We start from the raw sequence: 15,181 nt of genomic DNA, 5'->3' as shown, positions 1-15,181 counted from the left end.
GATAGTTTTAAATGACTTGCATATTTACAGAGTGGAAACTCCCAAGGGCATAAAGACACTGAACTTTGTGAAAAGACAAAGAGGACAGTAATGCCTTAGGATTTACTAAAATCTTAACAGATGATGCTCAGAAATAATTTTCAATTCCTTTTTGATATGTAATCCCCAAACCTAACAAAAGGCTGATTCCTCAATAAGCACTATTTACAGGCAGTTTGGAATGTCTGGCTGTGATTGTCACATGAGTTAGATGGCCATCTTCTTTGAATTTCAATAGGAGTTGGGTGTCCAACTTCTGCAGGCTCCTTTGAAATCTCAGGGTTTTTGTTCAGATAATTTAAATTTTTGGGGAGGAAAAAAACACCCTAAAATATGTTTTCACTCTGCAATAATTAAACATTTTGTCAGAATGGAATTTCCTCAATAAAAAAACCCAAAACATTGTGGGGATCACACCACTCGTAAAAAGTTTCATCAGATTAGAATTTTTTAGAAAGTTACCAGCCTATGAGATCATAGGGCTATCATGACAATCTCAATGCAACTTTAACTATAGATTTCAATGTTGGGAAAGTTTGACTAAGAATGATCAATGTGAGAACACTAAGTAGAACGCACAGGGTGGAAGTTGGTAGGAAATGCTTAGCTCTGTCATAAGTGTAACAATTGAAGAGTATTTGGTGTTAGAACTTTTTAAGATACTGTAGTGAGTGAGTGAAACTGACAGGGATGAACAGGCTGGGCCTGCGGGGGTGGAGCCAGAGACTGCCTGTCCGCCCTCCTGGAAGCGAGGGGGCAGGACAGGAAGTGTAAAAGGAAGGCCCAGGAGCTCAGTTGGCGGGCAGCTCCTGGAGGGGAAGGATGTTTCTCCCTGCTCTCCAGACCCAGTGATCCAGAGGGGCCAAGACCTGGAAGAGTTGCTGGATGCAGATGAGGAGGAGGTGGCCATAATGGAGGAGTTGCCAGAGGCTGACAGTGAGGCGAGGGCTCTGATGGGGCCAGACTTGGAGGAACTTCCCCATGCCGACCTCCCCGATGAGTTGCCCAACATACCACCCCCTGATGATATTGAGGGGTTCTGCAACCTAGGTGACTACCCTGATGAGGTCAACTGGACTGTGGCACACCAGGTACCCAAGGGAAAGGGGGCAGGAAGTAGCTCAGGGGAGGGGACACCTGGTCCAGGGCCTAGGAGATCAGACAATGAGTCAGTGTGTTGTGGTTGGAACTCTGCTGACTCCATGGAATGCTCCTCTCTCATGGCTAGGGACCTGGGCTGGGATGCAGTGGACTCAGGTGGGCCTGCGTCCCCCTTCCCTGACCACTCTGGAAGTGCCTGGACTGTTTGCTCCCCCACCTTGGGGCTTCTGGACTGTTTGCTGCTTGTTGGGGCTCAGGCTATTACCTTTGGGTTGCCTTGTCTGAGCCCAGAGACTGTTTCCCTGCCCTGGGCTGGGCCAATCCCTGCTGGATCAGGGTAGTGAGTGGGTGTGGCCTCCCTCTGAAACTGACAGGGAGGGATGGCCACTCGCTTTACAGATACTAACACTATGAAAACTATGTAATACCAGTGAGTAGTGTTAGTTTTTTGTTTTACTTAGAAGCAAATAGATATGTATGGGATACCACATCCATTTCAGTTATTCATCTTTCACCCTCTCCCTGCCTTGTGTTTTCCTCTTCTCATTTCAGTTGCAGTACATTTTGACACTTCTTTTTTTCCTAGAGTGGCCCCAATTTGAACTTTGGCTGCCATAGGCCCTATAGGCCTCGTGGTTGCTAGCTAGTAGCTGGGGGTAGGAATGCCCTAGCTATGCCTCTTCCCACCCACAATCCATCCTAGGCTCTGGGGATCCTGTAGCCAGGGGGTAGTTCAGAGCCAGTGGCTTGGTACCTGCTGGGAAGACTGCTAGATTGAGGAGGATCTCATTGTCCTGACAGAGCCAGCTCAAAGTGGTTACGGGACATGGATGAATTAGCTGCTTAGTGTGTCTTTTTCACTGTGGAAAAAGCAGACTGGATGTGAATGAGGTGATGCTTGAGACACAGGACTACTCCAGTGCACCTGTTCTTCCCCTTGCACACACTTCTCTTCTTCTTCCCCTCTTCAGCAACACCAAACTAGCCACACCCATTTTGTGTCTCCTCTTCCCCACTAAGTGAGTATACTGAAGAGGAATGAGGCAGCACTAAAGCCAAGGGTAATGTCCAACAACGATAGTATCAGGAGAACTGTGGTAGTGGCCTGATGTGAAAGGATGCAGCTTTAAAACAACTTTCTGTTTTCATAACATGATCCGTTGATTTGAGGCATTTTAAATTCTATTGTTTCTTCCTGGTGCCAAAGGAAAAACCTGTTGCGGCTTAAACAAAGTTTTATCCTTGCTTTACTTTGGCAAAGACTGTCAAGTTTATTCAAGCTAATTGTTTTTACAGGTGCCACATTCAAAAGCAATGTAATGGCATGCAATCTGGGCCATGGCGTTGCCAGTTAAGAGGTGCTTTTGGTTTGCATTACTTGCTGATTATGACATACTGTGATGAATGTTTTTAGCCAGACTTTCCAGGCATCTTCTCCTACATTTCCATTAGGTGAGCCAATGTGGCTTCCAGTTAGTTCATGCTACGAAAGAAAAAGCACAGAGAGATCAATAGCATTTACATTTTCCTGCTTATAAGTATAAGGACTTCCTATTCATGCTGTCATATTTTTTGTAATGGTGGATGGGTTTTTGTGCCCATCCATTATGTCAATGTTACTATTAATACTGTCCTTGCTAACGCTGTGTTGGAACTGGTTAGAGCAATTTAGGGTATTTATGGGAGTGGTGACATTTATGCTGCCTCCAGCATGAGTTTATGTCAGTGTTCATTATGTTTCACATCCCATTGTTGTCCATGTTCTCTGTATCAATGTCACCTCTGCATGTGAAAACTCACATTTTACGTAGCCACATTTAGAAGCTGGAGTGACAATAGAGAACCTCTTTACTGCAGAGATTTGGGATCTTTGGCCACTGCTGCATTCCCCATCCCCCAAAGCTTTATTTGTTTCAAAACCATCACAACAAGCATAAAACATGCCCCAACTATTCTCAGGCAGGAATCCAAAACTCAGATCCTTCTTCTTCGCCTCCTTCCCCCGCCCCCTCCCCCCCAATCTCTCAATTTCTCCAGCCTAAGACTAACTTCTAAGACTCTCCTGAGTCCCATCCTCACAGACCTCACCTTCTTGTTTCCTGATTTGTGCCCCTTTGCACTGGGGACTCCCCTCAAACTGGTTGGTTAACAGAGCGTCCCTGGGAGCAGCCTCAACACAGAGTTAGGGCAGCAGAGTTTTCCCAGCCCCCATCTGCTCCTCCCTACCGCCTATGCCCTGCTGCCTTATCTCTGGAGTCAGCAGAAGGCTGAATACCATCTGTGAAAGTGGTGCTCCTATATGCCTGCTTGAGGAGTCCTGCAGAAAGAGGCAAAGATCACATGGGGTTGAGAAAGGATACAGAAATGTCCCTGCTCTCCTAGATAATTCTCTGCTGAAGTGATTTTTGAGACAGGTCTAGTGGAAGAAAACTAGAGGGAATGGGGAATCTTGCCTCCTCACTCCCTCGCTGCCTGCACAATGCTATAGCAAATAATAAATTTATATTTTTAAACAGACTATAGCTACTCATGCTCATCATTAATTGCAATGTAAGTCCTTTGTCCAATGATATTGCCCAAAACATCGGGCCCTGGGTTTGTTAACCTACTTCTTGAGCACCTACCCTCATTTGTAACCATGTTAGGAACTGTTAAACCCTGAGGCTCAACCTGGGGCTCTAGCATCTGCACTGCATTATGGGGGGCCAAGCCCAACCACCCATATCCCTGACTTCTTAGCACGCTCCCAAAAGAGAACGTGGTGCAGTGTGGGAAAACTCAAACATCCAGAGGACAAAGTCAACCCATGGAGTGTGGAATGCTTTTGGAGTCTAGTGGGACTGCACTCTACACTACAAAGCAATAGGGCTTGAATCGTGGGTCATGGCTTGACTCAGGCTCAGACCCTCCACCGTTGTGGCATCCTAGAACCTTGGATTCAAGCCTTGGGTTAGCACGATGTGTATGTAGGAAAAAAGGGGGAGGGTAGACTTGAGCCTGAGTTTGATCCCGGTTCAGGGCTATAAAATCGCAGTACAAACTTTCAGGCTTGGGCTGCAGCCTGAGCCCTGGGACCCCATGTTAGGGAAGGTCCCAGAGCCTAGGCTTCAGACCAAGCCTGCATGTCCACACTGCAATTTTACAGGGCCATAGCTTGAGCCCTGTGAGCCCAAGTCAGCTGACATGGGCCAGCCACAGGTGCTTAATTGCAGTGTAGACATAACCTTAGAGTGTGATTCTTCGAGCAAGGGCTGACAGTGTGGAATTGCTGTGCACTCAGCACTGTCTGAGAACACCGTTCACTACAGAATCCCACTCCACTTCAAGCATATGCAAAGTGAAATTGCTTAATTGATCTCCTCTTTACTTATGATGTTGCAAAAATGTGTGGAACATCTGAAAGGACTCACTTTTCACCATGTTTACTTTCACAGAATCATTTACAACCACAGTGGATTCCTGTTGATTTTCTTGTTCGTTTCCAGATCCCATCCTTTCTTCCTGATACCATTTGCTCTATTCTGTATTTTAGAAAGAGCTCATTGCATATAAACCCAACTCCATCTCTCCACCCCAGCCTTCATTCCACCATAACTTCATTCCTAGGCATGGTAACTGTTAATAGTACGCAATGTATGAGGCAGGCACTAAATTATCCAAGGGAGTGCTTTGTCCTCAAGTCCTTTCCACAATTATATAACCACTCAATAACTACTGAAATTGTGGCTATCACTTAAAGGGTGCTTCTGGGATAGCTCTGGGCAGACTCCAAGGTTATCTTACCTCCCCCAGACCTTTCATTAGTTAGCCCTGGAGCAGTCATCTCTGGTTATTGATCTTTTGTGTGCTCCCACTGAATTTAATTGCAGCTAAATAACAGGAACTTAACGATTGTATGAAGGGAGATTTTTTTTGTTGTGTGTGTGAGTGTGAGAAAGAATGAAATCGCTATGGAAAGGCCCCTATAAATAAAATAACATCTAATAATAATAACTACTATTCCTGACATTCAAAGTCAATGTCACTGGTCAGGAAAATGCACAAGAACCTGTTCTCCCTGAACACACACTGAAACTGGCTACAGGTTTGCCTTTGACACCAAAAAACTACCTCTTGCATAGGCACAGAGGTATAGTCTAATGACATGGCTGGAGGCAGACGGACCAACAGTACATATAATCAGAAGGGGAGGGAAAGAGAATGGTCTCACACCCAACATTTCATCATAAAACAAACCTGTGGTACTTTGATTTCAACCTGAATCTTATTTCAGCAGAGATTGTAAGTTTGTCCCTTGGAGGCACATCTACATGTCATACACTTGCTCTAATAAATTTAGTATGAAATAAACGAACAAAATCCCTTTGAACTCATGACTAGCTATGGAAGCTCCCATGTACATGGATCAAATATTTCAATAACTGTAGGGAACAAATTAAATTATATACAGCACATGATAATTCTGGCTGACACAGAGTTCACTTTGGCTATGTTTAAATGTTAAGGGTTAGCTATAAAAATTAAAATTCATCTCCGTAGTTTAGCACAGTGTGGTGGTACATAAAACTAACTTGGTATATGTTCCAGAAAAAAAGTAAGCACAAAACAATTTTGACAGCTTTAAATAGCAATACAAATGTACAGCAATAATAGTAATTGTCCATTTCATCTTGAAGTAGCCCAAAGAGCTTTAACAACTTTACAGATTCTATATACTCTAGACAGGAATCACATCACTTACCAGTAAAATGCACTTCTGAGTAGCATGTGGCAGCTGTTCATTAGACCGGTACACAGGAACACTACACAGTTTAGGACATGACATGAAATATACAGAGTCCAACTGAAGCTGCAAGAGATGGATTTTGCATTAGTGCACAACTTAGAATTCACTCAGGAAACCAGGGGTGAGACCACCTACTGTTGTTTAAAGAGCCATTCAGTCTTTAATGGCCACAAGTGCACAAGGTGAGAAGTGGCAGAAATTTTTTTTTTAAAGTTATGAAAACTTTCAAAAGGTTAACCTCATTCCTATTTCACGAGGTTTGAAACTAACTCACTGGTTTGGTTTCTTTTTCCCCATTCCTCTCCTCCCCCCACCAAAAAAAATCATTTTCAGTAACAAAAGTCATCAAAATCATTATCAAACTTTTTCATTCACCAAAAAACAGGTTTTTGCGAAATGCAAAATTTCAGTATTGATTTTGATAAATGTTTCAATGAAAATTTTTAATTAAAAGCATCACAAAAAGTCAGTTTTGGGGTGTGTGTGAAATTTTTCATTTTTGAAAACACCATTTTGTGACAAAAAAAATCGACCAACTATACTCAGGACCTCAGCTTTATAGCTCATGTGTCAAACAGTATCCACAGCAGCAAAGTGCCCTCTAGCACTAGGTAACAGCATTGGGTAGTATTATCAACTCAGAGAAGGGCTATTTATATCAGTTACTTGGAGGCAGGGGGAAAACCTCTGTATTCAGAATCTGCTTCATTTTGTGTAGTCAAATGCATCCACTGAGTCACAATTTCGTAGTAAGAAAGTAATTCCTTTGACTGAATACAATCACTCACCCACAGTTGTTCACCAATTCAGTCACACACAATACAGCACAAATCCAGATTTTTTTTTCCAGCAGCCAGGCAGTCACATAGCTAGTGGGCAAAAAGATAACACAGAATTAAGATCTGAGGTGTAACTAGGGGATTACAACGACTCTAATACATATTCAGATTCTGAGACCTTTTCTTCAAACCTGTGTATCAGGAAAATGGACATACGGTACATCCCCACACTTCTCGCATTCAGTGCTGTGTACGTTTACAAAGCACGGTTTTGGCATCCAGTGGAGGGGAGGGGGATAATTTATGCTTTCAATTCCCTTCACTGTCTTGACTTTGCTAAACTGACCTCGTCTTAGGAACGTGTAAAACCATGCAGTTGCACTTGGTTCCCTTTGGACCAGTCAAGTCTTGGACTTGATCCATCACGCAGTGGACAGTACCAGCAGCACAACAGCTATGAGCTCCGTCTGGTCTAAGGCAGAGGGACCACATGGAGGGGGCCTTTGGCAGAGCTTCCTTGCAAGGGGAGGTCCTCATGCCAGTCCTGGTGAAGAGGGTGGCATTGGTGGCAGTCCCAGGGCGGGACCATCAGATCCTTGAAAATACAGCTCCAGTCAGCCTAGCGCCGTCCATAGGTTTTTCAGCTAGAGAAGCAGCTGAGGGGGAAGAGGGTGCTCTGTAGCCTCACACCTTGGCTCTCACACTCCACCCACATCAAACCCCATTGCTCATTACTGATGTGAGTGAAGTGAATTGTATCCTGAGGGTGGAATGTTATTCAAAGCCTCTCATCATTTTCTGTCCAAGTTTTGCAACAGGTCCAGATGTTTCACAAACAGATGCGCCAAAACCAACTTGAAGCTGCTCTATTGTACACATGTGTACAATCTTTTCATGACGTTTGAAACATCAGATTTAAGGTTGGACTATGACTAGCATTATGCAGGTGTGCATTGGTGGGGGCGTGAGCGGGTGCATGGAGAATTTCCTTCCCTTGGAGTAGGGCTACTCACAGTCACTGTGTGTTTCCAGAGCCCCCTATCAGGGCTGTGCACCCACATATGCACCCCTCCCACAGGCTGCAGCAGAGGCGTTCCAATTTAGCCCTTATGTGCCTTAGACCCATAGGATACGCTGGTGAAGTATGGCAGTTAACACAGAGTTTGCTAAGACAGTATGGGGATGCTATGGATGAAATCCTAGCCCCATTGAAGTCAATGACAGTATGCTATTGGCTTCAGGGGGCTGAGAGTTCTTTGAGTGGCATACCAGTATATTGTACTGTCCTGCCACTAAACACCATGTGTGTGTTTTGACAAGATGTACATTACACTGTTGTCCCATAAGCTGTAGGCAGAAAAGAACAAGAAGAGAGAATATCTAGCCTCTGACATTGTAACACATTGGGAAGATCAGAGCATAATTAAGGGATTCACAGTCTCATTCATATGAGAACGACTAAAACAAGAAGAGAAAAACAGCAATTGTGGTTCTCCTGCTGTTTCATAAGCATAAGCTGATGTTCTGTAGTACAACAGTTGTTAGCTATATAGATATTGTGGCTGTGGTCCTTGGCTGCCACATTACACTGCTCCAGTGGGCCAAAGAATGCCATCACAGGTTACATGAGGATCACCCCTGGGTGGCAGTAGAGAGCAGAATACCTGCTCCTTTGGCCAGGAGGACGTAGGTGTGGTCAGAGCCTTCTTGTGATCTTTCTGTGATCTGCTGCCTGAACTATGCTTTTGGGATTGTTGACAGCTGATGTAAATTAGAGCAGCCCTCAGAGTGCTCTAATTTTTGCTAGACACCTGTCTTAATAGCCCAGCTTCATGGGAGCACAAGAGACCTTTTCATCTCCATCCTGACCAGTGCCACAAGTTTGTAAGTCACAGCCTAGGATTGGGTCTAGAATCACTAAAACAACCACTTCACTTTTGTATAAGGATACCATGAGGTAAAATATTGCTCTGGGTATGCAGGCTGGGCAGATTATGTTAGGCATGACTTAGGGAGATTTCTAGACATACTGTGAAAATTCAGCCTCAGAATCTTTTTCGATTTTGGACTGTAGTGGTATGGCTAGGGCAGCACCCCCATGTGGACCTTCCAAGTGCCCCAATACAACCACAGGACTCCCCAGGGAGATGAAGTCTTTTTTGCTGATGTGCACCAGGCTTCAGTCCTGTCCCTTTCTGGAGACTGGAGAGGTTTAGCCCCAAGAGGTTCCATGACAAAACGCAAATCCAACTCAGTATCATCCACTGGTCTTCCCCTGGGGCATTCATGCCCTTTCCTTTGGACTCGGTTCTCAAAGAGTCTCTTATTCATTCATTGCTTACTCCTTGGGTCCAGCTGCTCCTCCAATAGCAGACCTATCTTTCTACACGCAAAGCTCCCTTCAAGCAGAACTCCATTCTTCTTCCGGGCCAAGCAGGCATGAACTGAACCAGGCTCTCTCCTTTTATTCTACCTCCAGGCTTGGCACTGGCTGCAGATATAGTGGAGCAGGGCTAGCTGGTCCCATAGGCTCTTCTTAACTCCTTCTCTGCTGGTGTAGGACCCCTCAGTCCCATCACAATGATGCAGGAGTAAGATAAGAATGCTTTTGTGCTAGAACACTAAGTGTATCAGCCCTGTGTGTTATCATTTCCCACTTCGTGTTTCTTCTTCCTTTTATCCTGTGTTTTTTCATTTATTTTCATCTCCCATTTTAATCTAATTAGCCCTTCAGTCATGTTATACATGTTTTCCATTGCTATATAAATTCACCATTTTTCTATCAACAGTACTTGCCAACCTGTTTCCATTTTTGCATGCTTAACAGGTAAACATTCATATTAATCATGAAGAACTAGTGATGAACTCAAATAAAAAAAGAGTACCAAGCATCCCCAAACTTTTGAAACATTCAGAGACAAATCTGTACCCCAAACTCTGCAGAAGGACTCTATACAGGTTTGTAACCAAATCACACTCCTCATTGCTTATAAAGCTGGAAAAAACATGGAACCACATCTGACTTTTGTGACTGTAGCCTCTCTCTCTTTCCCTCTACAATACATTGTGGATCAAATTTAGTCATGGGGATTGCAATCACTTACTCCAGGTTGAATACAACCCTTCGAGTTCATCCACATATGTAAGCTACCCCTGAGAGAAAACATTCTGCCAAGGGAACACAATTAGCCCAGGGAAGTGAAATTCCTCCTCAGTCTCTAAGGGTATGTCTACACAGCAATTAAACACCTGTGGCTGGCTTGGTGCAGCTGATTTGGGCTTGCAGAGCTCAGGCCCAAGCTGTGAAACCTCATGAGTGGGGAGGGGTTACAACATTACAACAGTTTGTAACCCACTCACCTCTCCCTTTTCTTGGTCCTTATGACTGCAGAGATATTAATGGCCACTTCACCTCCAATGGTCCCTTAAACTATGTATTCACCACTTATGCTAAACAATCTGTTCTACCTTGTATTTAGCAGTGACACTCTGAGTGCCTTTCCCAGACCTGAAGAAGAGCTATGTGGAGGAAAAGGCTTGTCTTGTTCACCAACAGAAGTTGGCCTAATAAAAAAAGATTCACCCACCTTGTCTCTCTAACTATTGTATAATGTCTAATTTACACTAGGGCTGGCAAGAGGTTAAAAAAATAATTGCAATTAATTGCAGTTTTAGTCACACCATTAAACAATAATAGAATACCAATTTAAAGTCAGCATGTCTTCTGGAATGGTGATCGAAGCACGAAGGGGCATATGAATATTTAGCATATCTGGCACATATCCTTGGAACACTATCTACAACAGTGCCATGTGAACACCTGTTCTCACTTTCAGGTGAGACTGTAAATAAGAAACAGGCAGCATAATCTCCCATAAATGTAAACAATCTTGTTTGTCTATGATTGGCTGAATAAGAAGTAGGACTGAGTGGACTTGTAGTCTCTACAGTTTTACATTGTTTTGTCTTTGAGTGCAGTTATGTATAATAAAAGTCTACATTTCTAAGTTGCACTTTCATGTTAAAGTGATTGCTCTACAGTGTTTGTATGAGATGAATTGAGAAATACAATTTCTTTTGTTTAGCTTTTTTACAGTGCAAATATTTGTGATAAAAATATAAAGTATTTGTATTCTGTGTTGTAATTGAAATCAAATACTTGAAAATGTAGCAAAATAGCCAAAATATATATAGTAAATTTAAATTGGTATTCTATTATTGTTTAACAGTATGATTAAAACTGTGATTAATCCTGACTATTTTTTAAAATCTAGTTAATTTGTTTTCTGTTAATCGCTTGAGTTAACTGTGATTAATTGACATCTCTACCCTTCACATATTTATAATAATAAATAATCTAGATTCAGGAGGAAAGGAACCATGTGGGGATAACTACAGCATTTTGTGAACTAGGATTCCACTCTTCTACCTCTTCCTCTGAAAGAATGTATAAAGTAATTATTGCAATGTATTCTAACTTGTGGAGTGAGAGGCTAACAGGCAAATGGTAGAACCACAGACTCGGTCGACTTAACGTACGCTCTTCTCACATGTACATCATACCTCATTTGGAAGCTTATTACGTCTACTTTAAAAGATATGATGTGCAGCTGTCAAGTGGCGTCATTACCATAGAAATGTGGAAAAATAATGACACAATCAACATGTTAAAATGACCACTTTGAAATATCTGCATTCATATGTTAGTGCAATGACTGTGTGTTATTTCAAGACATAACATTGGATTTCTTTGTGATCTCAGAAGCATCACAAAAACAACAATATTAGAGGGTAAAACCAAAGCTAATAATAAATGCATATAGGTATCACTGAAAAGTAATAGCAGGGGTTGCATTTTTAGTCATCATTATCATCAGCATCTTGTTCATCATTATGATTGCTGGTGTGAGTGCGAGTGTTACCACAATCTTCATTGCCTTAGCATAGACACAGTTCTGTGCAGAGAAGAGTGTTCTGACTATAGACACTACAGCGACCCCTTCTGGTACAGGCACAGATCAGGTCTTGGAGAAGCCCTCCATTAGGCCCATGAAGAATATAGCATGTAGTTCATCATCCACGTTTTTGCATTCATGTTGTAATGGTGATCCGATACCTAGATGCTCTTTTGTCATGCTCTTCAAAACCGGTTGGAGTCTGGCCAGTGACTTGATGGCTCTCAATTGAGGTGCATGCAATTCAGGTCTCCTTTTCTTTCTTCCTCTGCTCACATAGCACTGATTCCAGCTTCCTTGCTGCAGAAATTGCAGCTTGTTTATCACTATCTCCCAGTTTGGCAAGATCTCTGAAGCAGTGAGCTCCCTTTCTTTTGACGACATCATTAAACACAGATTTTTTGCCCAATACCAAATAGGGCTGACAAAGAGTCATATCCAGTTAGTGAGTGTTCAGCAGAATGTATGTTGAAGAATTCAGGAGTGAGTGTATCACAATTTGCATGCACAGATATGAAGCAACACGTCAGTTATGCTGGTAATGGTGCCTGTTTCAATCCACATGTTATCTATGTGATCTGTTTTTGGAAAGTAATGAACAGCAAGGATCAAAACATCTGTATCAGGTAACTTAATGCTATAGTTCCTTTGACACCAAGAGACCCAAAAGCCACAGCATGCAGAAGCATCCTTGTGTTTACTTTCTCTCTGTGCTATTTGGAAAAGCCTCCAGCAAGAAGAAGGAGAGTTTGCACTGGATGTACTCCTCCACTCTCCGTTGCATTTTGAACCACATATTTGAATATGTAGATGAACATAGAGGAATTTTACAAGTGACTTGCTTGTTGGATTCCATCTTTAGCATGTTTTCCATGGCGGCACAGGGTGTCGAGCTATCAGCTGATAATTCTTGCCTCCAAGCTTAGAGCCTGTCCCCTGCTGTCTTTCTCCAGTTTTCAGAGTTACTGTGGTCATATCTGTCAAAGACTTCAGTGACAGAATTAACTTTGTCAAATCCTTTTAGGACCTGCCTCAAGTATTCAGCAGCCAATTCATCAAGTGAGTGGAATTCGTCTTCAGCTACCATTTGTACGACAGCCAAGACAGCTCTGATATACACTGTGGTTTCCTTGTTGCATGCTCTTAGCTCATGGATTCTTTCAGCTTAAGCTTCCAGTTGATGCCCCAATTCAACTTTGTCTGGTCATCTCATTGTTCCAGCAGCATGGATAAAGGCACTAGGCATGGGTCCTAGTCAGTGACTAACAAGAACAGTTGCTATTGAAACATGATTTCTGCATCTTGCTAAGGGCAGCTTTGCAGAAAACAATTGAGCTGCTCTGATAGTCCCTCACTTGCCAGACTTACATTTGGTCTTCTTGGCCATGTCAGCAAATGTTTTGATGCCAGGTGGCTGATGAAGCTACATGTCCTGTCAGAATCAAATCCACTTCTCACAAATCCCTCCATTTGCTCTTCGTCAACATCTGCTATTTTCACGTGTTACATGCAGGCTGGTGATAAGCACCTCTGGATGGGATTCAGGGTCCAATGGCTTTATCATATTGTCGATTACATGATTGGCAGGAGTTGTAACATGTTCTCCCTCCCTCTTCAGTGTACAGACAAAGACTTGTTTCCTCAGCTCAAAACCTTGTGTCTCTCACCAACAGAAGTTGGTCCAATAAAAGATATTACCTCACTCACCTTGTTTTTCTAATAACCTGGGACTGACACAGCTACGACAACACTGCATAGCAAAAAAAAAAAAAAAAAAAATGTAGCATTAATCAAGTTACGGTGTTTCTGGAACTGTGCAAAGCTGATATTTTCTCATTTTGGGTACCATTATTATCTTGCCTACAGGCTTATGGCACCATTGACAGCTTCACATCATATCTCATCTAAACATAAGTTTTCAAATTATATATGATATGGGTGTGTGTAGGGTGGATATATTAAACTCCAAAAATATTTGGAGAATTGCTGAATGCTTAGGAGGCCAGAAGGGAGACAGACAGTGAACGAGCTGTTTCCATTGTAGTTTATGCCACTTGCTACTTTCTTATTGGTGGTAGGGGATGGGGACAGGTCCTCTCACCCTTTTAAAATGTTTTTGATGGACATCACATGGTCCATTAACTGTTGCCTTTCATCATTCATAAAGGAAAATTGCATTTCTGTTTAAAGATCCTCAGCCATCTCCACTCAGAAACTGCCATGACCTTATATGCATCATACTTGTGATGGGAAAGGTCATCCACCAATTATGCATGCAGAAATACACCCTGCTGTGAAGCAATTTGGGTGCTCTTTGTGAATATATCACAAAAGCATGGGAGCCTGGTAAACAAACTTCAAATTCTGAATTTCTTTTATGTCTGGCACGATAACTGTGGTCAAAATTAAACTGCGCACAACGGCTGGAGGCATTTCATGTGTTGTCAGTGACAACTACTTGGTATAAGATGCTTTGACTTTATCAGTAATAGGGATGTATTATTGAGAATTGACCTTGAAAGGTTTGATGTCAACACTGGCCACCACCGGCTAGCCTTTTTTTGGGCATGTTGCTCACCCGGGAGTATATTGAGCACTGAAGATTGGCCTTCAGGTCAGGAGGGGCCACTGCCTGGCCACAGACTGGTGGCAGTTGCGCAGTCACCTGTAATTAGCCTGGTTGCACCAGATCAGTAATAACCCTGTGAAGCTCTTAGATGCCTGGAATAAAGCCATATAGTCTGATCATGGACAGTAGGCGCTACAGACCTATGCTGTCTAAACGCGTCATTGTGGTGTGTGCATGAATCCTGATACAACAGCCGTTATGGGCTAGATTCTCTCACTCTTATGTCAGTCACGGAGCAAGGTCCTACTCAAAATGAGTAAGGGTGACAGAATCTCACCCAATGTTATTTTATTTTGGGATATCTAATTCTTAGAAGAAACTTTCCCGATCCCTGAAAACAGCATGCTGTATTCAACCAGCAATGCTGACATTGGAGGAGTGTGATGCGAATGTTCAAGCTGAATTCTGTATGCAAGCAGACTTCATGGATGTGGTTACTCAAAAGCCAGACCATGCCTGAGAGATCTCTCCAGTCTGAAGGATGCCATTATGTAAGCTTAATTTTGTCTCCTTTGGTTGTGTGATGGCCTTCAGTGATAATTGCTTATGAAAAGTCTCATGTGCTCTGTGCTGAGATCAGCATGTCTGACCCTGAAAGAATATTTGAGGATAAATCACTGCAATAGATCCCATTACTCTGTGGAGTAGTATGAGCACCAGGCTGATAACTGTGTTCTAATGTCATCAGTATAGATTTCTCACTCTTCCCTTACCATCTAGGGAGCAATTCTTAGACTGTTTTATCCATCAAAATGAGAATTTTAAATTGTAAAATATTATGGCTTGTTAAATAGGGATGTAAATGTCTGATTTAACATAACCAAAACATATTTCATTTTTAAGCCACAGTTGTAATTTACTGTATAATTACCTCCAAATGCAAACCTATATA

General features: G+C 42.6%; 1 long non-coding RNA gene across 1 annotated transcript in view; it reads right to left on the bottom strand.

Annotated features, from left to right (window-relative positions):
• Window positions 1-2,386: 2,386 nt before the first annotated feature.
• LOC137167092 (uncharacterized) overlaps window positions 2,387-15,181 on the bottom strand; it is a 64,482-nt gene continuing 51,687 nt past the window's right edge. The window contains exons 2-4 of the long non-coding RNA XR_010923988.1: window positions 6,715-6,795; window positions 5,882-5,989; window positions 2,387-2,623 (exon numbers count right to left, since the gene is read on the bottom strand). This is a non-coding gene — a long non-coding RNA (uncharacterized lncRNA). The remainder of the gene's footprint in view (window positions 2,624-5,881; window positions 5,990-6,714; window positions 6,796-15,181) is intronic.

The sequence above is a fragment of the Emydura macquarii genome, unplaced genomic scaffold, assembly GCF_026122565.2.
Source record: "Emydura macquarii macquarii isolate MOO-44397 ecotype Brisbane River unplaced genomic scaffold, CSIRO-AGI_Emac_v2 contig_2897, whole genome shotgun sequence".
In the NCBI taxonomy this organism is placed as follows: Eukaryota; Metazoa; Chordata; order Testudines; family Chelidae; genus Emydura; species Emydura macquarii.
The sequence above is the reverse complement of the archived record's forward strand: the minus strand, read 5'-3'. Positions and strand labels throughout refer to the sequence as shown.